The sequence below is a fragment of the Rhineura floridana genome, chromosome 1 (assembly GCF_030035675.1).
Source record: "Rhineura floridana isolate rRhiFlo1 chromosome 1, rRhiFlo1.hap2, whole genome shotgun sequence".
NCBI classification, from domain to species: Eukaryota; Metazoa; Chordata; class Lepidosauria; order Squamata; family Rhineuridae; genus Rhineura; species Rhineura floridana.
In genome coordinates this window covers 83575808-83601687 of record NC_084480.1, presented here as the reverse complement: position 1 = coordinate 83601687, position 25880 = coordinate 83575808, and positions in this window count along the sequence as shown.

The window sequence follows — 25880 nt, the reverse complement described above, 5'->3', positions numbered from 1 at the left end:
GCACAGTTTTATACAGATTAGTTTTTTTAAATGGTGCATCATCCCTAAAAGAAACAGGTTCAAAAGGCTGGAAGAACATTGGAGCAATTCTCTCTTCACATGAGAGGAATACTGACCATTTAGAAAACAGACCTGGAGAGAACTTGAATTGTGCTTATCTAAAGGAAAAACAATTGATGATATTAACCAGCAGAAAATTAGGCATGAAGAACAATATTGGTGACAAATCTTGGAACGCTTGATTGCTTTGGTCAGAGTTCTTGACATGCAAAACTTGGCATTCCATGGTACAACTGAAAAGTTGTACAGTGCTAGCAATGGAAAATTTTTGAAGTTTGTATAATATCTAGCCCTTTTTGATCCTATCATGAATGAACATTTGTGCAGAGTTAAAGATCAAGAAAAATGCTTCACTACCTAGGAAAAGATACCCAAAATGAGCCTATACAGCTTCTAGCTGGTGCTATAAAGCAGAAAATTTTAGTACATGCAAACTCAGCCAAATACCACTCAATTATTCTGGACTGCACACCTGATGTTAGTCATATTGAACAAATGACAATGATTGTACATTATGTTGATGTAATCAAACCATCAGATGATGAGATGTCTGAGCCTGAGGTTATAAGAGACCATTTCTTGGTATTTGTTACACTAAAGGAGACTACAGGTCCCTTTATGACAGAAACTCTTCTTGGACAGCTTGAGCAAATGGGATTACCAATTCAGAATCTGCATGGTCAAGGTTATGATAATGGGAGTAACATGAAAGGCAAAGAAAATGGCGTACAAAAGAGAGTCCTGGACATAAACCCACGTGCCTTTTTTGTGCCCTGCAATGCACACTCTTTAAACTTGGTAGTCAATGATGCCACTAAGTGTTGTCTGGAAGCAACTAGTTTCTTCAGTTTGGTTCAACAGATCTATAATTATTTCTCTGCATTGACTCAGAGTTGGCAAATTCTAACTAGCCATGTATCAGACTTAGGCATAACTGTTAAGCCATTGAACGAAACAAGATGGGAGAGTCAGATCGATGCTTTGAAACCACTGAGATATCATCTTGGTAGTATATATGATGCTTTAATAGAGTTCTTTGATGACACAAGCCTAAAAGGTTTATCTGGAAATACTTCCCGAATTAAAGCTAAGGCCCTTGCTGATGCAATTTGTAAGTTCAAGTTTGTGGTATCTCTTGTTACATGGTACAACGTCCTTTTTGAAGTCAATCTTACAAGCAAGCTATTACAAAATAAGGAAGCTGATTTAAATTCAAGCCAATTGCAAGTGATCAAGAATTATCTTGTGGGCTGCAGGTGTGATGGTTTTCAACAAGTTTTGATAGATACTACTGAGATTGCAAAGGAGCTAGAAATACTACCAAACTTTGAGACAGAACAGGTTAGAAAAAGGAGAAAGAAATGGCAGTTTGAGTATGAGTCCAAGAAGAGGCACCGCAAGATCCAAAGCAGAAATTCAAAGTAGGTTTCTACTATGCTGTCTTAGACATGGCCATACAATCTGTTGAAGAGAGATTCCAACAGCTACAACAACAGCTCCCTATTTGGCTTCCTGTATGATATATACAGTAACAGCAAAAAATCTACTGAAGATGTAATTTAAGGCCTGCAGGAATTTGGAAAAATCATTGATGCACAATGGAAACAAAGATATTGATGCTGAAGATCTGTGCTGTGAACTTATAGCAATAGCTCGAAGACTTCCAAAGTCTATGCCGCCACAAGGAGTACTTCTCTTCATACTACAACAAAAACTCCTGGATAATGTGCCTGATGTTTCTGTTGCTCTAAGGATCCTTCTCACACTTCCAGTGTCAGTGGCAAGTGGTGAACGCAGTTTCTCAAAGCTCAAACTTATAAAAACTTACATACGCTCAACAATGTTGCAAAAGAGACTAGTTGGCTTGGCAACTATATCAATTGAACATGCCCAAGCATCAGCACTTGACCTGAAGGAATTGGTGACAAAATTTGCAAAGGAAAAGGCACGCAAGGTGAGATTTTGATGTGCCTGAAATTGAAAGTTTTAAGAGACTTAAATTTTAACATCACAATTCACAAGATTATTTAAAATGATTTGTGTGCTAATTTATTTATTGCACTTGTATACCGCCCCATAGCCGAAGCTCTCTGGGCGGTTTACAGCAATCAAAAACATTAAAACAAATATACAATTTAAAACACATATTTTAAAAACAATTTAAAACACAATTTTAAAATTTAAAACAATATAAAAACAATTTATAAAACATTTTCTTTTGTATTTGAGAAAGATAATCAAAGATTGCTGTATTACTTATTATTGCAATTTAAAATAAATTTAGCAGTTTCAAGTTTTGTGATTTTCATTTTTTCTACAAGACATCTGTTTTTGAAAATTGAAGTTAGCAATTTTTTTTGAAGGGTGCAAGTAGTTAGCCTTGCCTAGGGCACAAAATAGCCTGACACCGGCACTGTGCTCTCACTGCTGGAGCTTGCTCAGGGACTGCACCCACAACAGGAGTTGGATCCTACCCTATAAGACCATTATGGGGCACCCAAGGGGCAAAGTTACTTGGGGATTGTATGTCACCCATCTCTCCAGGTGCTGGCAGCTCCTCTTGGACTTGCACTCCCACCTCAGGCTTCTCCTCCTGCATTTTTTCTTGCACAGTAATTTCTCTAGGTGCTGGCAGCTCCTCTCGTGCACACAACTCCAACTTTTCCTCCTGCACTTTCTCTTCCACAGCTGGCACACACGGGCTGAAGAAATCTATCAACAGCTGCTCTTCTCCACCTTGTAGTTCACTTCCGGGAAGTGGTGCTGGCTGGTGGTTGTCTCTGAGGGAGCTCTGCCTCAGAGGAAGCTTTTTTCAGGTTAAAAGTCAGCCAAGAGGAATCTTGGACTGGCTTAAATGTTCTCCAAGGTACAGGAGAACCGATCAGATCTTCCACAAGACTTCGTTGAGCTGTCGGCGGCTGGAATTGATCAGGAAATTCCTGAGATAAGAAGGCAAGCCGATCGGCTGAAGACGGAGTCAGGATTTTCACGCAAGCTGGACTGGAATGAAGCGAAGCGTTTTTTCTTTTCTTAAAAAAAAACGTTCTTAACCAGCGAGCCCACTTCTGCCTAAACCTTATCATTTGGCTTAAATTACTGCAATAAAAGGGATTTGTTTATGAATCAGCAATTGAGAAACCTGGGTGAGTCATACTTTTTCTCTTTTAAATATAATTAAGGAAGAAAGAAAATATAAACAACTTATTTACTTTTCTACGACAAAAAGCTGGCTTGAATTTGGACTTTTAAAGTTTAAAAACGGATGAGAGGTAATTATTATATTTTGGACTATTTTTCTCTTTGGACTATTTCTTGTTGGATGAATCCGCTGCTCGTATATGCTACTAATTGTTTAGTCTTGGCAACCAGAATTGTTTTGCATTCTTGGATGCAGATAAGGACTGTGTTGTGCTGGCTGGATTCCAATTACAGGCCTGGAATATTAACTCTTCTTTTTGGTGGAGGGAAAAAAAGAAGAAATAGACTGCCCTTAGGTTCTGAAACAGTGATTAATTTTAGAAATTAAAGGCCTCTTTTTGAAAATGACAACTAAAAAAACAACTAAGGCCCAGGGGCGAAGAGGTTCTATTGATACACAGGAAGAGGATATACCCCCAGAAATGTTTCAAAAAATAATGGAAGGGATTAATGCTATAAAACAGGAAATTAAACAGGAAATGAAAATTGAATTGACAGATATAAAAGACTATATTAAAACACAAGTGGATGAGATTAAAGGGACAATTGGGCAAATAAAGGAGGATGCAAAAAATACTAAAGAAAAGGTACAAACCTTGGAGAATAGAACAGATATACTAAATCTGGAACTAGAAAAAAATTTGGACTATTTAGCTATGACTGAAATGAGAAATAAAGAGCATTGTTTGAGATTCCGTGCAATCCCTGAGGAAACAGGTGAAGACATTAGAGACAAAATTGTTAATGCTTTAGTAAAATTTCTGGACTTGAATGAAGATAGGATGGAATTTGAAATAGACAAAGTTTATAGAATTAACTCCAGATATGCAACAATGAAAAAAATTCCAAGAGATGTGCTTGTTCACTTCGTAAAGAAAACGACCAGAGATATGGTTTTACAGCAACACTTTAAATATACCTTTAAAATTGATGGTAAGGAAATACTGGTGATGAAGGAAATTCCTATTAGACTTTTACGTAAGAGAAAAGAATATGCTTTCCTTACAGAAAAACTTAAGCAATGCAAAATTCAATTTAGGTGGGACGTTCCAGAAGGAGTGATTTTTACATTCAGACAACAGAAATATAGATTGAATACTGTTCAAAAAGCAAGGGACTTCTTGAGAAAAGCTTCAAAAGATATGGAAGAAGATAAACTCAAAGATATGGATACAGTTCCTGGGAAACAAAGTCAACAAGGATACGCAGAGGAGGGGAAGGAAGATGATGGATCAAAAGGAGCATCAGGCAAATTTTAAAATACACGCTTAACGATGGATTACAAATACCTAACTTGGAATATAAATGGAGCCAACACGGCGCAGAAGAGAAAGAAAGTGTTTCATTATTTGAAAAAATTAAAATTGGATATAATTTGTCTACAAGAAACTCATATTCAGAAGAAAGATTCTAAATATTTGATTTGTAAAAATTTGGGTGAAGAATTTATTTCAGCTGGACCAAAAAAAAAAAATGGAGTTGTTCTCTATATTAACCCACAATTGCTTCCTAAATTGGTATTATTGGACGATAGTGGTAGATTTGTGGGGGTTGAAATTACTTTACAAGGTACAAACATTTTGATAGTGGGTATTTATGCCCCCAATGAAGATAAAACAAGGTTTTATACAGGACTTATGGAAAAATTGTCAGAGTTTTCATATGAGCATTGGTGTGTCATGGGTGACTGGAATGGGGTAATCTCACCAAAAATTGATAGGCTTTCTGAAAAAAATATCAAAGAGACACAAGGTAAATTACCGAAGATTTGTTTTGAACTCATGGAACATCTAGAATTGGTGGATACCTGGAGATATATAAATGATAATGCAAAGGAATTTACTTATTTTTCAGAAAGACATAAAACATTTTCGAGGATTGATATGATTTGGATGTCAAAAATTTTAGCGAAGGATATTTTTAAAATGGATATATTACCAAAAACTTTTTCGGACCATAATCCTGTGATATTAACTTTAAAAAAAAAAAATCTTGGATTTAGATGGAGACTAAATGAATCTTTATTACAGAATGATAAAGTAGTACAAGAATGTAAGAAGAAATTAAAGGAGTTCTTTGAATATAATTTACATAAAGGAACAAGTGAAAATATTGTTTGGGATACAAGTAAGGCATTTATGAGGGGATACTTTATTAAATGTAATTCTGAATTAAAAAAAAAGAAACAACAGAAAATGCAATTAATTTTGGAAGAAATAAAACAAAAAGAGGAAGAATTGAAAAAGAATCCAGCTAAAGTTTCTATTGTAAATCAAATTAAAATGTTACAGAAGCAAGTATCAATGTTGACAGTTAGAGAAATTGAAAGGAAATTAAATTTTGCTAAACAAAGGACTTTTGAATTTGCAAATAAACCTGGGAAATGGTTAGCATATAAATTAAGAAAAGAACGTCAAAAAAATATTATTTTAAAGATACAAGAAGGAGATGAGACGCTGACAGACAATGTAAAAATTAAAAAGATTTTTCATCAATATTACTCAACATTGTATAAGTGTCAAGAAATTCCATCTGAAAAAATAGAAGAGTATTTATTTGTACTCAACTTTCTTCCAAGGCCCCTTCCTCTTCATTTTTCAGCCTGTCCTCCTTCAATTCTTGGGGCTTTACTTCCAGCTTTCTGGTGTCTTCCCCCCTGGCAGGCTCCTGGACAACCAAGACCTCTTCCTCTTCCTCCGCTACTGACTGCAACTCCTCACAGTACAAGCTCTCCAGTGCCCATCCACTTTCTGGATCTTTTTAGCCATCCCAGTCTGGGTGCTCTGCAGCTGGACTCCTGGGTCATTCTCAACCCCTTGTAGCAGCTGATCAGGTAGGACTCCAACCTCCTCACATGGGGGGCCCCTTTTTTCTCCAAAGACACTTTCCATTCTTTCTGCAAATCACTGCTGGTCCCAGGGGCGTCACTACCAGGGTGCAGAGGGTGCGGCCTGCACCCGGGTGTCACCATGAGGGGGTTGACACCCAGAGCCGCCCCGCCCCGCGCCATTGCCCGGCAAGGCTGCTCCAACTCCTCCTTAGAGGCGGGCGACCGGCGGGGCGGGCAAGACCAGGAGCAGCATCAGTGGGGCGAGCGAGGTGCGCCGGCGTTCCCAGGCCTTCTCCGGCTGGGTGCCCCTCCGGCGCATGCCCTCCCAGGGGCATGGATGGGGTGGTTGGCCTCGAGTGCGCGCGCATGCATGCAAGCCCAGCCACCTCGTCCATGCCCCTGGGAGGGCGTGCGCTGGAGGGCCCCCCCCCGCACTCCCACTAGTGATGCCGCTGGCTGGTCCTCCTGGCGCTCTTGTTGCCTTTGTTGCTGGTCCTCGTGATCTTTCTCAATCCATTCTGCTTGCCAGGATGGGTGCTATTCCTCCCTCCATTTTGAGTCAGGCCCACCTTGTTCCCAATTCTTCCTCAAGGAAACTTAATCTCAATACCAGTGTCGTGCGTCACCCCAGTCTCAGAGTGGTGTGAGACTTCAAGTGGTTCCTTTGCTTGCCCAGGGTTTGGTTTCCTTAGAAAAAAGGTCAGCGAAATCTATGGTGTCTTTATGAAATATGGTGTATTTACACAAACATTCACAGCCTGAGCATAAGATGGAGGAATTCAAAGCATCAGCAGTCCAATAGATCTTGATTTACCATCAGGCTTACAGGAGGCATCCTGAAGTCATCATGCAGGGAACAGGCCTCTCTGCGTGTCTCTAGTTCCCAGCCTTTCCTCAGACTAAACTAAAAACACAAGCCTCTGTTTGACCCCAGGAGGAGTGGTGGTCTCCTGAAGAGTTTCAATAACAATAGGATCTCCCTGGTCTATTTACCAGTTAATGGGCACTTGACAGACTCATTAGCCCACCTAGCCACTCTATTTGATTAACAAAGGAGACTCATCTTACCAGCAGAGCAGGTTTCTCAACTGCAGAGCCCACCTCCAGGTGCAGGGTCCCAAATCAGAGGCAGGATGGGGACTCATAGAAATCATCTATCTCAACCTCAAAACTCACACCAATATGTTGTGTTAGAAAGTGCACTTTCTCAGTGTGCATTATTCCAAACAGAAACATATTGTGGGTTCATGTCCTTGTAACAAAATCAGAATTATTTATATGTTTAAAACTGTTTTGAAATTGTGTTCAGGTAAGAAATTGTGTTCAAGTTAAAGAGATAAACTGTTGGAGTTTGATAGTTAGAGGTAGATGGGATTAGGGATCAAGAAGAGACCATCTAGTTAGAAGGGCTGGGGTTTGTGGGGAGAATTTCATTGGGATTAGTAGGGTAGGATAGGTAGGAAGGATAGGGACAATAGCAACATTCATTTACTATCATATTTAACATATTATATATAATAAAGTTTATTTGTTTGATTCAAAATCCCATATGTCATCTTGGTCAAGCATGCTATCAAAATAAGGTCCTATTCTGCACCTATATCTATACCAATTTTACAGATAGATTATACCAATGGTCACTTTGGGGGGAAAAGTGGTGGAACTGAAGCTTGTCAATCAGAGGGCATATCTGACCCAGGCTGAGGTAGACTTCCTGGGTATTTTCTGATCCAGGCATTTGGGAATCTGGAGGTGGTAATCCCAGAGACACAAGAAAGTCACAGTCCTGTTCCAGTACCTTTTCCTTTTTTGAAGAAGAAGAAATTAGCATAAAATAGCTCTATGACATATACCTTAGGTGTTCAGGATCATTACTTGGTTTTTTTTAGCTTCCTTACAGCTTGATCATGAAGGCCTTTTTTTAGCCCTACTCAATGGGGCTTTTTCATATGAATCTAGTATTGCAGCTTTATATGGCACCTCCCTTTCTCAAGCTGCCTCTTATGACTTCCCTCCCAGAATATCTACCTCAAAACCTGTTGTGTCCACTAAAAGAATTTATCCCCCTCAGTCAACTGAGATGAAGCTTCAGGCTGTTTGACTGCATTTGTCTGCTTTCATGTTACTGTTACCCCTTGCCGCCATTCTTTATCTCTCCTCCCTCTGTTGATTCCCTCCACTGATGAAATTTAGGCCCCATATTTACTATACATTGAAAGCAGTATGATACCATTTTAAACATGGCTTTCCCCCAAGAATCATGTTAAGGGTGCTAGGAGTTGTTAGGATACCCTTATTCCTCTAACAGAACTACAGTTGCCAGTCTGGTTTAACAATCAATCCTCCTTCCCAGGAAATCCTGGCAATTGTAGCTTTGTTAGTACATGACATAGTGGTATATCCTGAGGAATTACAAATTCATTGTGATGAATGAGTCACAGAGTAAGAGTGAGTATGTGTGTGAGAAATCAAGATCAGGGATTGCCACCTTAAAAACCAGGAATAGGAAGTGAGGTGGCAGTGGTATTGGCAGATAAGGTTATCCTGTTTCAGGATTTCTGTATAAATGACTCCTGAGGAGGTGATAATATAAAAGTGTAGTAGTAGAGAAGTTAACAATTATACATGCAGAATTAAGATCATGCATGAGTATATGGTGCTGTAGTTCTGGACACCTCTCTGAACTAACTCCTCATGCCTACCATGGACTAACTACCACTGAAAATGCTATTACACAATGCTGATCTTTATACACTCTGTATTACACATTTGCCTCCTCAGTTGAAAGGCTTACTGATTAGTATTTATTCTTTTGTCAAGCTTCTAAGGTTTTTTCCATGGCTCTCTAGTACACACTTCTATACAGAACTAATGTTTAGGATTTTCTCCCCAGTTTCTCAAGAGTGCCTGCATGAACAGTGCTTGAAAATTATAGCACTTTATACATAATGTTGCAATCTTTTCAGCATGCAAGGAATAAATGATCAAGCTACATGGTGTTAACTGGCTACCAGTTGTTTTCCGAGCCCAATTCAAGGTGTTGGTATTGACCATTAAATCCCTACACGGTTCCGGCCCAGTTTATCTCACGGAGCACCTTCAATGCCACCAATTATGCCGCCCGACAAGATCGGCCACACAGGGCCTTCTCTCAATCCCGCCAACAAAAACAGCCAGATTAGAAGCTTGGCATTCTCAGTGGTGGCCCCCACTCTTTGGAACTCCCACAAGATCTCCGGCACGCCTCTTCTTTAAATGTGTTTCGGAAAGCCTTAAAGACCTGGCTCTTTCAGCAGGCCTTCGGGGTATCTGGGGAGGGTTAATTGTTATAACTGAAATGCCTCCTGCCCAGTTTTAATATTGTTGCTGCAGATGTGTTGTTTTTATATTGTATTACTGTATTTTATCAATTGTATTTTAACAATTTTGTAAGTCGCCTAGAGTGGCCATTGGCCAGATAGGCGACGAAGAAATTAAATTTATTATTATTATTATTATTAAGAAAGATTAATGACCAGGAGGGAGGCACTGATGGCCTGAAGTGTGTCCAAGGGACTATTCACCCCATCTGCTTCTTAAACCCCAGGATATGCTCAATTTCAAGGTCATTATTGCTATTATGAGACAATCAACAAACATTTATAAAACATTTCTCCTGAGATTTTTTTCTCTCTCCATTTCATGTGTCATGATTATTGCACTGGTGTTAGTGATTTGCAATGAGCCTGCTACTTTAAGAGGTTTAATATCCTTTTCATTCTGTATCCAATTGTATGAGTCATATTAATTATTTTATACTTAATACCAGAATTTATTCTCCATAGGATTAACAAACCAGCTGTAAAAACATATCTACAGAAAGCAGTCTAGCAAGCCAAGTATCAGCATGCTGGGATGATGCTTGCTGTTAAACATAGGAAAAGGCAGACTAGACTTTCTCTAGAAAGACTAGAGAAGCCCAGCATACTGTGAAAAGCTGTGAATTGCTTATTGGTGCACAGCATTTCCTAAGCAATGCAAGAAGGATTAAAGGTATATGGATCGTAGTAGTACAATTGTTGAGGTGGTGGCAGATCAACAGACTTATCTCCTACTGTCCCAGTCAATATGGGGAAATGTCTTTTTTAGTTACAATTTAATAGTTATATACAATGTGAATGGGAAAATAAGTAGAAAGTGCTAGTGTAGCAAATGTTGCCTACACAGTCTTTTATCTTCTCAAGAAAATGATGTAGATGGAGGTGCTTAGGGTGATCCTTGATAAGGGGGCAGGGAAGGACATGTAGATAAATGTTCTTGAAAGACAAAAGACTACAGTAAAACCTCCTCAATCCCTGTAGAATAATGGCTTAAATGTTAACATTGGGGAGTCTGAAAGGATCTCAGATTTGATATTCTCAAGTTCACTTTACTTACAAATCATCAGGTGGCAGTGTGTTATATGGTGTAAAAAGGGTTAAAGAAGATTGACTGCAACCTCCTATGATTCAGTGGGTGGGATTTATGCACGCTCTGTCTCTGTCTCTGTCTCTGTCTCTCTGTGTGTGTGTGTGTGTGTGTGTGTGTGTGTTTCAGTTCTCTGCCAGTTCAGTTCTGTGCAAGCTGGCCTCAGAGCTAGTCCTGCTTATCACCTGTTCAGTAAAGCAACTGTTCTACTGGAGTCTGCTGTGGTGCACACAGTCAATGGAAAGATGTTCAGCTCCGTGAGCATATGCACAAGGGGCCCACTTAAGAATATTAGAGAGAAAATGAAAACTTTCCATTAACAGATTCTGTAATGCCTTTTTAAATTATCTTAAAGAATCATTACAACTGAAGGGCAACATATAAAGACAAACAGAGACAAAAAGAATGACAGAACAAACACTATTTTTTCTAGTCATTTATATCACAGTCTGCTATCCAAAGGTAATAGAGTTCAAATCAGCAGGGCCCGATAAACTGCATCCTAGAGTATTGAAGGAACTGGCTGAAGAACTCTCAGAACCACTGTCTATTATCTTTGCAAAATCATGAACGTTGAAGTGCCAGATGACTGGAGGAGAGCTAATGTTGTCCCTATCTTCAAAACAGGGGAAAAGGAGGAACTGGGAAACTACAGACCAGTCAGCCTAAAGTCAATCCCTGGAAAAACTCTGGAGCAGATTATAAAGCAGTCAATCTGTAAGCACCTTGAAAACAATGCAGTGATTACTAGGAGCCAACATGGATTTATGAAGAACAAATCCTGCCGAACTAATCTTATCTCATTTTTTGATCAGGTAACCTCCCTTGTAGACTGTGGGAATGCTGTGGATATAATATATCTCCACTTCAGCAAAGCTTTTGACAAAGTGCCCCATGATATTCTGAGTAGCAAACTAGCTAAATGTGGGCTGGATGGAACAACTATCAGGTGGATCCACAGTTGGCTCCAGAATCGTACTCAAAGAGTGCTGATAATGGTTCATTCTCAAACTGGGCAGAAGTAACAAGTGGGGTACCATAGGGCTTGATTCTGGGCCCAGTGCTCTTCAACATTTGTATTAATGACTTGGATGAGGAGGTACAGAGCATGCTTATCAAATTTGCAGATGATACAAAATTGAGGGGGCATAGCTAGTACCGTGGAAGACAAACAAAATTCAAAGGGACCTTGATAGGCTGGAGCATTGGGCTGAAAACACAGGGATAAATGCAAAGTTCTACACTTAGGAAAAAGAAACCAAATGCACAGTTATAAGATGGGGGATTATTGGCTCAGCCATACAACATGTGAGAAGGATCTTGGAATTGTCGTTGATCACAAGCTGAATATGAGCGAACAGCGTGATGTGGCTGCAAAAAAGGCAAATTAGGCTGCATTAACAGAAGTATAGTTTCCAAATTGCATGAAGTATTAGTTCTCCTCTATTCAGCACTGGTTAGGCCTCATCTTGAGTACTGTGTGCAGTTCTGCTCTCCGCACTTCAAGAAGGATGCAGACAAACTGGAACAGGTTCAGAGGAGGGCAACAAGGATGATCAGAGGACCGGAAACAAAGCCCTATGAGGAGAGACTGAAAGAACTGGGCATATTTAGCCTGGAGAAGAGAAGACTGAGAGGAGATATGACAGCACTCTTCCAGTACATGAAAGGCTGTCACACAGAGGAGGGCCAGGATCTCTTCTCGATCGTCCCAGAGTGCAGGACATGGAATAATGGGCTCAAGTTGCAGGAAGCCAGATTTCAACTGAACATCAGGAAAAACTTCCTAACTGTTAGAGCCATACAACAACGGAATCAATTACCTAGAGAGGTAGTGGGCTCTCCGACACTGGAGGCATTGAAGAGGCAGCTGGACAGCCATCTGTCGGGAATGCTTTGATTTGGATTCCTGCATTGTGCAGGGGGTTGGACTTGATGGCTGTGATGTTTCTGTATTAATGTAAATATGGTAAGTGCTGTTTGTATAGAAGATATATGGTAAGTGGAGTGGAAGAGGAGGGGGGAGTAGATGAGCAGTAGACTATCAAGTGGACTTCAAGTTCATCAAAGGCAAGGACAATGTATTGGCTGATGGACTTTCAAGGCAGGTGGCCGGGACTGCAGTGACGTGACCCAGAAGTAGGAACAAAAAAGACATTTTCCCCATAAAGACTTGGTTTTATTGTTAACGCGACGTATGAATCCTAGAGCAGGAATAATACTTTGCCGTTATTTTTAAGGGGGGGGGATGTGATGTTCCTGTATTAATGTAAATATGGTAAGTGCTGTTTGTATAGAAGATATATGGTAAGTGGAGTGAAAGAGGAGGGGGGAGTAGATGAGCAGTAGAATGCTGGATGATTGGCTGAGCGTTTGAATGGCTGGGAGTATAAATGGAAGAATGACAGTTGAATCTGGGTGGATGTTAGTCGGTGGATGTTAGTAGGTGGGTGTTAGTTGGTGGATGTGAAAGGAAGAAGGTGTTTGGTGGTGGATGTTAGGAGAGTGTGGAGAAAGAGGGAATTGGAGTTCTAGTTAATAATAAGACAAGTATCACAGGAATAGATGAAACCATATGCTTATGTACCATTATAAAAGTAATCTTGTTATTTCTGATATTTAATAAATACTATTTTGGTTTACCGAAGGCCTGATCCTTGGCTGGGGTTTTCACAGACCAGAAGGGAGGGCAAGGTAATTACCAAGGCTGAAGGGAAACAGTAACGAATGGTGGCAGCAGTGAAGAGAAGAATAATAACATTACAAGTATCCAGCGCAACCCAGAGTTATATGAGTTATCTATATAGATACAAAGGGGTTGGGAACAGCATAAGCACGGAGACACAAAAGTAACCAGATAGAGAGAGGCTCAGGCAAAGTCTCTGGGAACATTGGTTATAGGACGTGACTGGTGGTGCTGCCTAGCAGAGGGATCTAGTGAGATCTGTGCTAGAGCGGAGAGAGAAACCATAAAAAGGACAGTCCGGACTGGTGGAATCCCTGGTGGTGCCTAGTGAAAGGTAGTAGCCACAAGCAGGTAGGAACCTGACAGGGAGAGCCAGGAAAGGGCGTCACATGTGGTGGTAGCAGTGGGATACAAACAAAAGAGAGTCCCTAAAAGTGGTGTGGCAAAAAGAAATAACAAATAAAGATTACGTGTGAGAGTGACTGGCAAAGAGTGTGTGGCAAAGAGTGAGTGAACTCCAACACCATGGCTGAATATATAAAGATGAAAAGAGAGGAGCTGGTGGAGAAGTGCATAACATTCAATTTACCTCACGAGGGTAAAGGGGTAGATGAATTGCGGGTAGCACTAATAGCATTTACAACTGTCCAGCAAAAACAACCTGTCAAGGAAGAGACCCCGGAAGGGTATTCAAGCAATCCCGCTTATATAGAGTATTTGAGAGAGAAGTTAAGATGGGAGGCTGAGGAAAAAGACAAGCAGAGGGTTTTTGAAACGGATGAGAAAGAAAAGCAGCGGGAGTAGGAAATTGAGAGACTGAGGAGGGAGGCAGATGAGAAAGAAAAGCAGCAGGAGTTGGAAATTGAGAGATTGAGGAGGGAGGCAGAAGAGAAGGAAAAACAGGGAGTTGGAATTTGAGAGAATGAGAGTGGATGCTGAAATACAGGTGGAAAAGTTAAAGTTTGAAAGAGAAGTTTCATTCTGATGAAACAAGAAAGGACAGAAATGAATCAAAGATAAAGGTTACACCAAAAGATTTTGCAGTGTTTGAGCCGGGACAAGATCCACAAATTTACCTCAGCACCTTTGAAAAGGCAGCTCAAATGTGGGGGCTACCAGAGGATAAATATATGCAATACTTATCAAACCTGATCAAAGGGGAATTGGCAGAGGTATATCAATATTTCCCCTCAGACAAGCCCATCACATATGCTGAGTTTAAAGAGGCAGTATACAAAAGATTCAGACTGGGACCTGACTATTTTAGAAAGTTATTCCGAAACTGTCAGATCCAAGCAGGGAGGTCTTTTGTTGAACTAGGAGCAAAGTTGATGGATACATTTGGAAAGTGGATGAGTAGTGCCAAAGCTCAGTCAGTGGAAGAGGTGAAAAGCCTCATGATACTGGATCAATTATTCCATCAGTTACCACCAGAAATAAGGCTCCTGGTCAAAGACCGTTCCCCTACATCGGTGCAGGAGGCCGCAGAGATGGCGGATCACTTTGCCTCCAATAGAACTGGCTGGGTGGGGAAAACATCAAGAGAGTTTAAACCCAGACCATATAATGGTGGCAGAAAGGATGTAGTACCACAGCGAGTGAGTCCTCCAATAAAATTTGAAGGGCACAGGACACCCCAGAGTGGATCTGTGTACCCTAAAATGGAGGAGAAATTATGCTATAAATGTGGTAGACCGGGGCACCTACATTTTCAGTGTGAGGTTGCTAACCCCATTAGTAATCCTGCTCAGGGAAGGGCAGTGAAAACAGAACCAAAAGAGCTGGAAACGAAAAAGGTTCAGTTCTGCCAGATAAACTGGACAGAAGTAAAAGACTTTGATTCGAGTCTAAGAGAAGAAGTGAGTGTGCAAGGGGCAAATTATTGGGCATTGCTTGATACTGGTGCCGCTCAGACGTTACTGAGGCCAGATTTAATAAAATCTGAGGAAATATTACCTCAGGAAATGGTGACTATCCAAGGAGTGAGGGGTGAACCAGAAAGCATACCCATGGCCCTAATAAGAATAAAGTGGAGAGGTAGGGAGGAAAAATATAAAGTAGGTATTAATGCCCAACAACAAGAACCAATGATACTGGGAAGAGATGTAATGGGGGCACAAGGAAAAATATATGTGGTGACCAGACGACAACTTGGCAAAGAAACAGAAGCCATGTTAAAAGAGGCTGAGGAAAACAGAGTAGAACCTGTTATCGAGCCTAAGGTCGCCATAGCAACCCCTGGAAGGCCTGCTGAAAGAGACAAACTGTATCAAATGGTCTCTAGTGAAGAGGCAGAGCAGTTCAGGGAAGAGCTGAATAGGGATACAAGTCTGAAGCAGATAAAGGACCAAGCCCTTACACAAAAGATTCCCTTTACTGACAAACTGAGGAATCAAATTGTGTGTGAGAATGGGATTTTATATAGACTGTGGATGCCTGCTGAGAGAGAGAGTGAATGTGAACCAGTGAAACAAATGATGGAAGTTGTGGAAAAGAATTTGAGTCAAGCTCAGGAGAAGCAAAGTTACTGGTATGACAGAACAGCCATGGAACGTGTGTATGATGTGGGAGATATGGTTATGGCATTCATACCCAGGAAACACGATAAATTACAGGCTAACTGGGAGGGACCATATACCATAAGGGAAAAGCTTGACACAGTGACGTATGTGATAACCACAGACCAATTAAAAAAGCACAAAGTGGTTCATGTAAATATGTTGAAACCTTATCACACCAGGGATGCAAAGGTGTTGCAAGTTACCTTATTCCCTGAGGGAAGTGGGCCTGAACTTCCAGATTTGGTACAGGAAAGCAAAGCAAAAGGAGGGGTAGATCAATTGGAATGGTCAGAGGAGGTGAAGGAAGAAGTAAAAGAAGAGATTCTGAGAGTTTTGAAAAATTATGGAGATCTCTTTAACAATAAACCTGGCCGAACCAGTATAGCCAGACATTCCATTGATACTGGAGATCATGCCCCAATCAGATCTGTTCTGTACCGTGTGAATGGGAAAGTTTTGAGTGAAATTAAAAAGGAGGTTGAAGACATGCTGGAATTAGGAGTGATTAGGGAATCCATCAGTCCCTGGGCCTCAAGTATTGTGCTGGTTCCAAAAAAAGATGGAACCACAAGACTTTGTATTGATTATCATTTAATCAATAAAATTACTGTCCCAGATGCGTATCCTATGCCTACGGTGGATGCAATGTTAGAGTTATTGGGGGCAACAACCATTATCTCTACACTAGATCTCTGTAAAGGATTTTGGCAAATGGAACTAGACAAGCAATCCAGAGCCAAAACTGCCGTCAGTACACCAGATGGGTTATATGAGTTTGTGACTTTACCCATGGGACTAAGGAACTCACCAAGTTCGTTTCAGAGGCTAATTAATACTGTGTTGCGAGGCATGTCAGATTTTGCAGTGGCCTATATAGATGACGTGGCCATTTTCAGCAAGTCGGTGCCTGAGCATGTCCAACACCTGACGGCAGTATTAGAGGCATTAAGGAAAGCAGGACTAACTATAAAAGCTACAAAATGCCAGTTTGGGTTGAATGAAGTAATCTATTTAGGACATAAGGTGGGGAGTGGGAAAATAACCCCCTTATGGAGCAAAGTTGAGGCAATACAATCGTGGCCCATCCCCTTAACCAAGAAACAAGTTAGGGCATTTTTAGGTGTGGCTGGGTTTTACCAAAAGTATGTGAAAGATTTTGGGGAAATCGCAACCCCCTTGCATGAGCTGACAAAGAAAAAGAGTGCTGAGCGTGTGGTATTGACGGATGAATGTCAAAAGGCTTTTGATCTTCTGAAGCAAGCCTTGTGCCAAGGACCTATATTAATAGCACCAGATTATGAGCAACCATTCATCGTGGCTACGGATGCGTCAGACCTGGCGCTGGGAGTCGTCTTGCTGCAGGAGAGAGGAGGCACCAGACATCCAGTGGCGTATCTTAGTTGCAAGCTGACATCGAGGGAGAATAATTATTCATCGGTCCAAAAGGATGCCTAGTGGTCATGTGGGGACTGAGCAAGTTTCGCCCATACGTGTGGGCATGAAGATTTACGGTGACGACAGATCATCGGGCCTTGTTATGGTTACAGACTATGAAAAATCATAACACTATGCTGCAGAGGTGGTCCTGGGCTCTACAAGACTATCAAGTGGACTTCAAGTTCATCAAAGGCAAGGACAATGTATTGGCTGATGGACTTTCAAGGCAGGTGGCCGGGACTGCAGTGACGTGACCCAGAAGTAGGAACAAAAAAGACATTTTCCCCATAAAGACTTGGTTTTATTGTTAACGCGACGTATGAATCCTAGAGCAGGAATAATACTTTGCCATTATTTTTAAGGGGGGGGGAATGTGATGTTCCTGTATTAATGTAAATATGGTAAGTGCTGTTTGTATAGAAGATATATGGTAAGTGGAGTGAAAGAGGAGGGGGGAGTAGATGAGCAGTAGAATGCTGGATGATTGGCTGAGCGTTTGAATGGCTGGGAGTATAAATGGAAGAATGACAGTTGAATCTGGGTGGATGTTAGTCGGTGGATGTTAGTAGGTGGGTGTTAGTTGGTGGATGTGAAAGGAAGAAGGTGTTTGGTGGTGGATGTTAGGAGAGTGTGGAGAAAGAGGGAATTGGAGTTCTAGTTAATAATAAGACAAGTATCACAGGAATAGATGAAACCATATGCTTATGTACCATTATAAAAGTAATCTTGTTATTTCTGATATTTAATAAATACTATTTTGGTTTACCGAAGGCCTGATCCTTGGCTGGGGTTTTCACAGACCAGAAGGGAGGGCAAGGTAATTACCAAGGCTGAAGGGAAACAGTAATGAATGGTGGCAGCGGTGAAGAGAAGAATAATAACATTACAAGTATCCAGCACAACCCAGAGTTATATGAGTTATCTATATAGATACAAAGGGGTTGGGAACAGCATAAGCACGAAGTCACAAAAGTAACCAGATAGAGAGAGGCTCAGGCAAAGTCTCTGGGAACATTGGTTATAGGACGTGACTGGTGGTGCTGCCTAGCAGAGGGATCTAGTGAGATCTGTGCTAGAGCGGAGAGAGAAACCATAAAAAGGACAGTCCGGACTGGTGGAATCCCTGGTGGTGCCTAGTGAAAGGTAGTAGCCACAAGCAGGTAGGAACCTGACAGGGAGAGCCAGGGAAGGGCGTCACAATGGCCCCTTTCAACTCTACTATTCTATGATTCTATGAGTGTTGTTGTTTTTAAAACACACACACACACACACACAATAACAATATACGATGTTGTACATGCAAAGCCAGTATTCACAGAAGACGCATTGGGGTTTTTTAAAGAATGGCGTTCCCACCTTAGAGTGGGGGCGCGTTTGCCTTCACCCCCTATAACGGCCAGTTTTGGCATTGAGTTTGGGCAGGTGAGGAATTTGGTGGAGGGAGAGGTAGGTATTCTGAGGCATTTTGGGGTAAGGACGCCCCTCAGGAATCTTGCAGGACTATGGTCTGCGGATGACTGGCAGATGCCCCTGTGGATTGTCATGCGCATTGGGGTGAATACATGTATAGTGGGACCAGGATGCACATGGCAAGCCACTCCCAATGTTCACTGTGCAAGGTGGGAGTCTTGGCCCATATCCTTGCATCAGAGCCCACAGATATCAGCTGTGATACATGCCCAGGAGACTGGGGGGATTCCATCCCCACCAGAATAGTGCAATTCCTCACCTGCCCGTGGGTTATAAGCAGTCATTAATTACGATTGGATATGTTTGAATTTGGATTCAGATTATGTTGTATTTAATAAATATAACATTTAAACCAATGCCACATCTCACGAATTTTCTTTGGCGGGGGAGGGGGCAATGGGACCAGCATTGCCAATGGTCAGGAAATATGAGAATTGTGGTCCAACAACATCTGGAGGCACACTGGTTGGGAAAGGCTGCCCTAGTATTTCCAGTATCAAGGTTCCAGTAGTTAAATCGCTTTCTGAAAAGCCATGGTGCCATTAACTAATTTTAGACTCTGGACTTAGAGAGGTTTGGGGGCAACATCTTTAGTGTTTTATTTAAAATTGTGGCAAGCCAGCCTTACTGCATTTGGGGGTCTTCATATTCATTCTTGGGGAGGGCTGCACATCTGCCCCAAAGTCTGCCCTAAAGGTACTACTGCTGAAATGGTCCCATTGAATGAGTTAAATGGAAGTATTTTAAGTAGTATGTAACCTAATACAGTGACAGATGTCTAATTTGCATCATTTTTTTTGCCTCATCCATGCAGAAAAACTGATTTTCTCCTTTACTTCAGTTAAATGCTGCTTTCTGTCTCAAGGAAGAATCTTACTGTCTAGCTGTATTCATGAGAATAAAATTCTGTTAAAACTGAAGACAGTAAATCAGTGGTAGATTAGTCAGGAAGACTATTAAAGAACAAACTCAATCAGATTTTCATCTATTTAATAACCATGATATTGGAAAAGGGTCATCTGGATCCTGTATGAATGTTTAGCCTGTAAGTTATATTTATAAACCAGGGATACAACTTTAATTCCCCACCTCACTTCCAACGTGGGGTAAAAACTTACTTTTGTAGACCCAAACAAGCAATGATATAGACAGAGGAAAGAAAGAAAAGGCTCATCCCAACAAAACATGTACTGGGGAAAAAAATCTTTTAATTAGCTCCATCAAACTACAGATTGAATAAAACAATGGCGTTCCTGTTAAGGGGTGGATTTGCCATCACCCTAATTATGAGAAGTCTCGGGAATGTTCGCGAAGCTTGAGGGTAAGCCATGTGGGATTGATTTGCCAATCAGAAATGGGATTGAGCAGCATATTTAAGGCTCTCATTCCCCTCAGCGTTTGCCTTTTTTGCCTTGCAGCACGTTCCGTTGGTCGTCCCTGGCAGAGGCTCCTTTGGCGTCTGGATTGCGGTTGTTTCCAATTCATTGTCTGTTGCTGTCTCCTGCGTTCCGTTTGTTGCTTCTCTTATTTCCCGCTGCTGTTGTCCCCGCCGATCAGCTGGGCTGCGGGCGTTCGCCCTCCCGCTAGGCGGCTTCCCGCCGGCTCTCCTGCTGTTGTTATTATTGAGTTATAAGGGGAGCCTTGTGGTGTTGTAGCGTTTGTTTTGGGTTTTGCCCAGCCAGTTTCTTTGAGGGGAACCTTGTATCGATATTCTTATTTATTGCACCAATTCCAGGGCTTTAATTTGTGCTTTTGTCCCCATTTCACCGCGTTTCCGTTTAATTCCCCCCCACTTCCGATTTCATTTAGTCCCGTCGTCGTTGTCATTTGCTTCTGTGTTTTTTCTTGTCTTATTATATGTTTTTATTAAGTTCATTGCTTTTCCATAAATTTGTTGTTCATATATTTTAAATTAATTGCAGTTTGTTGCTGTTTATTGAATAATTCTTGGTTATAGAGGTTTGGCAATTTAATTTATTTATATTCTATAATAAACCAAACCCCACTCCACCCCACCCACCCCCCTTTTTCTCCTGGGAACCCCGCCCCATCCCTCCCCCCCCGTTAAAAAATAAAAAAATAAAAATAAATATAAATAAATAAATAAATAAATAGAAGGAGAGATTAAATTTGATAATTTGTGTTGACATTGTTGCTCCTATAATTATTGTTGGTGTTCTTTACAGTTGTTGTTTTGTTGTTGTTATTTGGTCCAGCAAAGTGTTATCATGCCGCCTAGGAAAGCACAGCAGAAAAAAGGGGTGCGTGTGGTGAAGCAGGCCTCTAAGCATCCTCCATCACAGCACCACCAGTCATCTGATGAAGACGAAGACTTGGGGACCATTAGAGCTTTGGTGGCTAGGGTGGATGCTCTTGAAAGGGAACGCAGGAAGCCTCAGGATGTTGAGGCTGGCCCAAGTTCCGCACCTACAGGTAAGAAATCTGCTTGTTTGGTGGCTAAGAGTTCTAAGTCTAGTATCCTTGCTGATTTGGTTTCCAGTGTTGGTGTTCTGGAAGCTGCAACACCCGCCGACGCGCCAACAGCACTGCCACCTCCAGCTGCATTGTCTACAATGACATCTATTTCCGCTTCTATGCTCCCGGGCCCGGCTGCTGCTGTTCCATTGCAGGGACAGATTCCGCTCCCTTCGTCTGGAATTCTGCCTCTCCCTTCTGATATCCCTGGTTTTGTGGTGCCCCCTTTGGTTGCCTCTCCTGCCGCTTATACTGGTGAGCAAATTGCATCACACGTGGATGATACACAGCCACAGACTTGAGGTGTAATTCCACAAGCCACACACACGGCAGGTTCTCAGTTGTAGGGTAATATAGCTCAACCTTTTGTGTTCATGGGTGGGGTTTTAGTTCCGCAGCAGACACAGCTTCCATGGCCAGCTGCAGCCGTGTCTCCTTGGCAGCCATCCATGGCTTCCTCTAGCTCATCCTCTGCTGTTCTGCCTCTTCCGCAGGGCGTTTACCCACATGGCGATACTTCCCTTCCATTGGGTGATCATTTAATTGCGTCAACAAAGGAAAAAATTTGGCATGGGGAGTATATTGATTTGTTTACTCTCCTTTTTCGCGAAAATGAGACAAAAATTAAAGAAGGACATGAGTTAAAGGAGCGTGAGGCAGTCATAAAAAAGAAGGTTGATCGGGTGTGGCCGAATTGGCTGAATGCTTATACAATCTATATGGGTGTTATGACTCAGGTGTATCCGTCTAGGGCCCTGTCCATGATAAAATATCAGGACATTATTCATCGGGCTTTTTGTGAATTCTCTGGTACCGCTTGGTTGCGGTACGATGAGAATTTCAGGCAAAGGGCGGCTTTGAATCCTACCCTTCATTGGGATGTGGAGCATGCGGGCTTGTGGTTGCGCTCTATGACCCCAGCCAGGCCCATTCGGGGTGATAGGGCCGATAGTGGGCAACTTTTAGCGTGTGTTCAGCCTTCTGCCTCTGGCTATAGCCAAGGCGGGCAATGGGTTCAATCCCAGCAAGTCTGCTGGATTTTTAACAGTTCAGGCCGCTGCCTCAGGCGTCCTTGTCGCTTCCGACACGTCTGTGGACTGTGCGGTGGCACCCACCCCAGTTCCTCCTGCCAGCATGCCCGACAGGCTCGTCAAGGTTCAGGTGAACGCCAACATCCAAAACGGGGCACTGGCAATAGCGGCGGTACGTCGCCAGGCCAGTAGCCCTATTAATTTGCTGCCTTTAGCTGTGTTGCTGGAGAGTTATCCCAATAGGCGAGCCGCTTCTTTTTTGCTGCAGGGTTTCACGGAAGGTTTTCGTATTCCTTTTGTAGGTCCCAGGGTTGCTATGTCTTCTGCTAACCAGCCTTCGCTCAGTAAAATGGCCCCGGTGGTGTTAGCTAAACTTAGTAAGGAGATACTTGCCGATCGTATCTCCGGCCCATTTCCTTTTCCTCCTTTACCAAATTTGAGAATTTCCCTGTTAGGCATTGTTCCTAAAAAGCAGCCTGGGGAATTTCGCCTTATCCATAATTTGTCTTTCCCCAAAGGCACATCTGTTAATGATGGCATTTCTCCACTGCATGCATCAGTTAGATATACATCGTTTGATGAGGCAGTGAGAGTTGTTCGTAGGGCCAGTAAGGGTGCTTTAATGGCAAAATGCAATATAAAATCCGCGTTTCGTCTCCTACCGGTACACCCTGCCGATGTTGAGTTGCTTGGTTTCAAATTTCAAGGCCAGTTTTATGTAGATAGGGTAATGCCTATGGGCTGTTCTGTATCTTGTGCTGTTTTCGAGGCACTTAGTACTTTCCTTGAATGGGCTTTACGAAAGAAGGCTTCTTCCTCTTCTTCAGCTCATTATCTGGATGATTTTTTGTTCGTGGGACTGGCAGGGTCTTCCCATTGTCTCCATTTGATGTAGGCTTTCGCTGCTTTAACTGCCGAATTGGGTGTTCCTTTAGCTCCGGAAAAGACCGAGGGTCCTTCTACTTCCCTTATTTTCTTAGGGATTCATTTAGATATGATGGCTCAGTCTTCCAGTTTGCCCCAGGATAAGTTGCTCACCCTGCGGCGACTTCTCCGTTCCGCATTGGTGTTGCGAAAAATCACATTGGCACAGTTGCAGGAACTTGTAGGTCATTTAGTTTTTGCTTCTAAAGTCATTTCCCCTGGCTGTGCATTTCTTAGGCATCTATGTGATGCCATGAAGGGAGTTTGATCTCATTTTCATTTAATCAGGGTCACTGCTGGGATGAGAGCAGATTTGTACACGTGGCTAGAATTTTTAGAGGGTTTTAACGGCCTCTCCTTTTGGCGCAAAGAATTACTTTTAGAAGCTGAATTACAGGTACATTCTGATGCAGCTGGGGGCATGGGCTTCGGAGTCATATTTAGATCGCAATGGTGTGCTGAGAAATGGCCTTCCAATTGGCTGGCCTCTGATATTATTTCGGATATGACATTTTTAGAATTCTTCCCAATTGTGGTGGCAGTTTATATATGGCCACTGGCATTCCGGAATCGCACCGTCCGCTTTTGGTGTGATAATTTGTCCACAGTGTGCGTAGTCAATGCTCAGACTTCCAAATCGCCCCACGTTATGCGCCTGGTGCGTGCCTTCGTTTTGCAATGCTTGCGTTTTAATATTCTTTTTAATGCCAGGCATGTCCCAGGTTTGCAGAATTGCGTTGCTGATGCTCTTTCCCACTTACAGATGGTGCGCTTTCGGGAGCTGGCGCCTGGAGCGGCTCCAGGTCCGATCCCGATCCCACCTTTCCTGTGGAGCCTTGGCAATTAGAAGTCGGGGCTGCTATTGTTTCGGCCCTTGCCCCCAGTACTCAAAAGGCGTATCAGCGTTCTTTTGCGAAGTTTGAAGCTTTCCATCAGAGTATGGCTCTGCGTCCTGCGTGGCCGATTCCTGTGCCTCATTTGCTGCAGTTCATGTTATATTTAAAAGGGCAGCTCAATTCCGTTTCTACTATTGCCGGATACCTCTCTGCGCTGTCCTTTATTTCCAAGGCACGGGGACTGCCTGATCATTCTGTAGATTTTAGGGTCAGAAAGGTCCTTGAGGGTTGGTCGCGTTCCGCTCCCAGGCCTGCTGACCAGAGGAGGCCAATCACCCCTGATGTCCTGGCATTATTTCCTTCTTTGTGCTCATCTCGGTATGAGTTGCACCTTTTTGCCGCAGTAATTCTGACGATGTTCTATGGTGCTTTTCGCCCTAGTGAAGTATTAGTCCCCTTTAAGCGTGATGTGTCCTTTCGGGCCTTATGCTTTGGCGATTGCACGTTAGGTGCTGATATGGTTAGGTTTTCCCTACGAGTCTCTAAGACTGACCAGAGAGGCCGTGGCACTATGGTGTCTTTACACTGTTGCCAGGTACCTGAATTATGCCCTGTGAATGCCATGCAGCAATTTCTGTCTATCCGGCCAGTAGGCCTGCATTACCTGTTCATACATGCGGATGGTTCTGCCCTGACTCAGTTTCAATTTTGGGCCGTTGTTCGGTGGGCCTTGTTGGCCAGTGGTCGCGATCCTGGAGTCTATGGGCTACATTCTTTCTGGATTGGAGCGGCCACGGCCCTCATGGGCATGAGCGATGATATCTAAGCAATTGGCAGGTGGCGTTCTTCTGCATTCAAGTCTTATGTTAGGTATTAAACTAAATGATTTTCTTTTTGTTTTCTTCAGGTGTGCGGTGCCTCCCTGTCCCCGTGAGGATCGCTTTGTGTGGCCATTCCATCTTGTTTTGGGCTCACAGAAGGGCTTCTTCAAGTGTTTCCGGGACACAGCTGCGGCTTTCCGCTTGGGCTACAGTTTGTTGGGAGGCTCGGCGTGGCATGTTGTGGGAGGCACCGTTGCCTTTAGTGTGCCGACTTATGTCTTCAGATAGTCGGCCTCACATTTTGCTGATTCATTTAGGGGAGAATGACTTGGTGCAGAGGCCCGGTATGGATCTGCTGCTCAAGATCATTCGGGATCTCACGTGGCTCATGAAGTCTTACCCTGATCTCATACTCGTGTGGTCAGACATGCTTGTGAGACGGGTATGGAGGGGTGCGTTTCACCCCAATAGGATAGACAGGTCGCGGAAATGGGTTAATAGGAAAGTTAGGGCTTTGGTTTTATCTCTTGGTGGGGTTTTTATTCCTCATGATAGGATCAGGTTTCATGCCCCACTCCTGTTTCGAGACGATGGTGTTCATCTTTTGGAGCAGGGGTGGGATTGGTTTTTGGAGGATCTTATGAAGGGACTTGGGGGTTTGTTTTCTTCTGTGGGTTGAGGGGACCAAGCTTCAGCTGATCCCCTCCTGTGGCATGGAATTCGGGCATGTGAGGTATATTGGGGTTAAATTGAGGTGGTTAAGGCATTTTGGAAAGGGGCACTCCATAGGGAACCATCCGGACTTCATGTCTGGTGGGGACATGGGGAGTGTCCTTGTGGGACCGGCTTGCGCATCATGGTGAACGCCTGTATGGTGGGGCCATGGTGTGGAGGTTGGAACCACACAACTGACTCCAGTAGCAAGGAGGGAGGATTTCACCCACGCACTTGACTCTGGAGTTACAGTATGAGGAGAATTATTGCCTTTATAAGTTGAGGGAGTAGTCCCTCACAGTTAGGTTTAACCTCACCTGCCCGAAGTAAGTTAGATTTGCATAATTGGCTGAATTGCATTTGATTTAGTATGTTATATTTAATAAATATA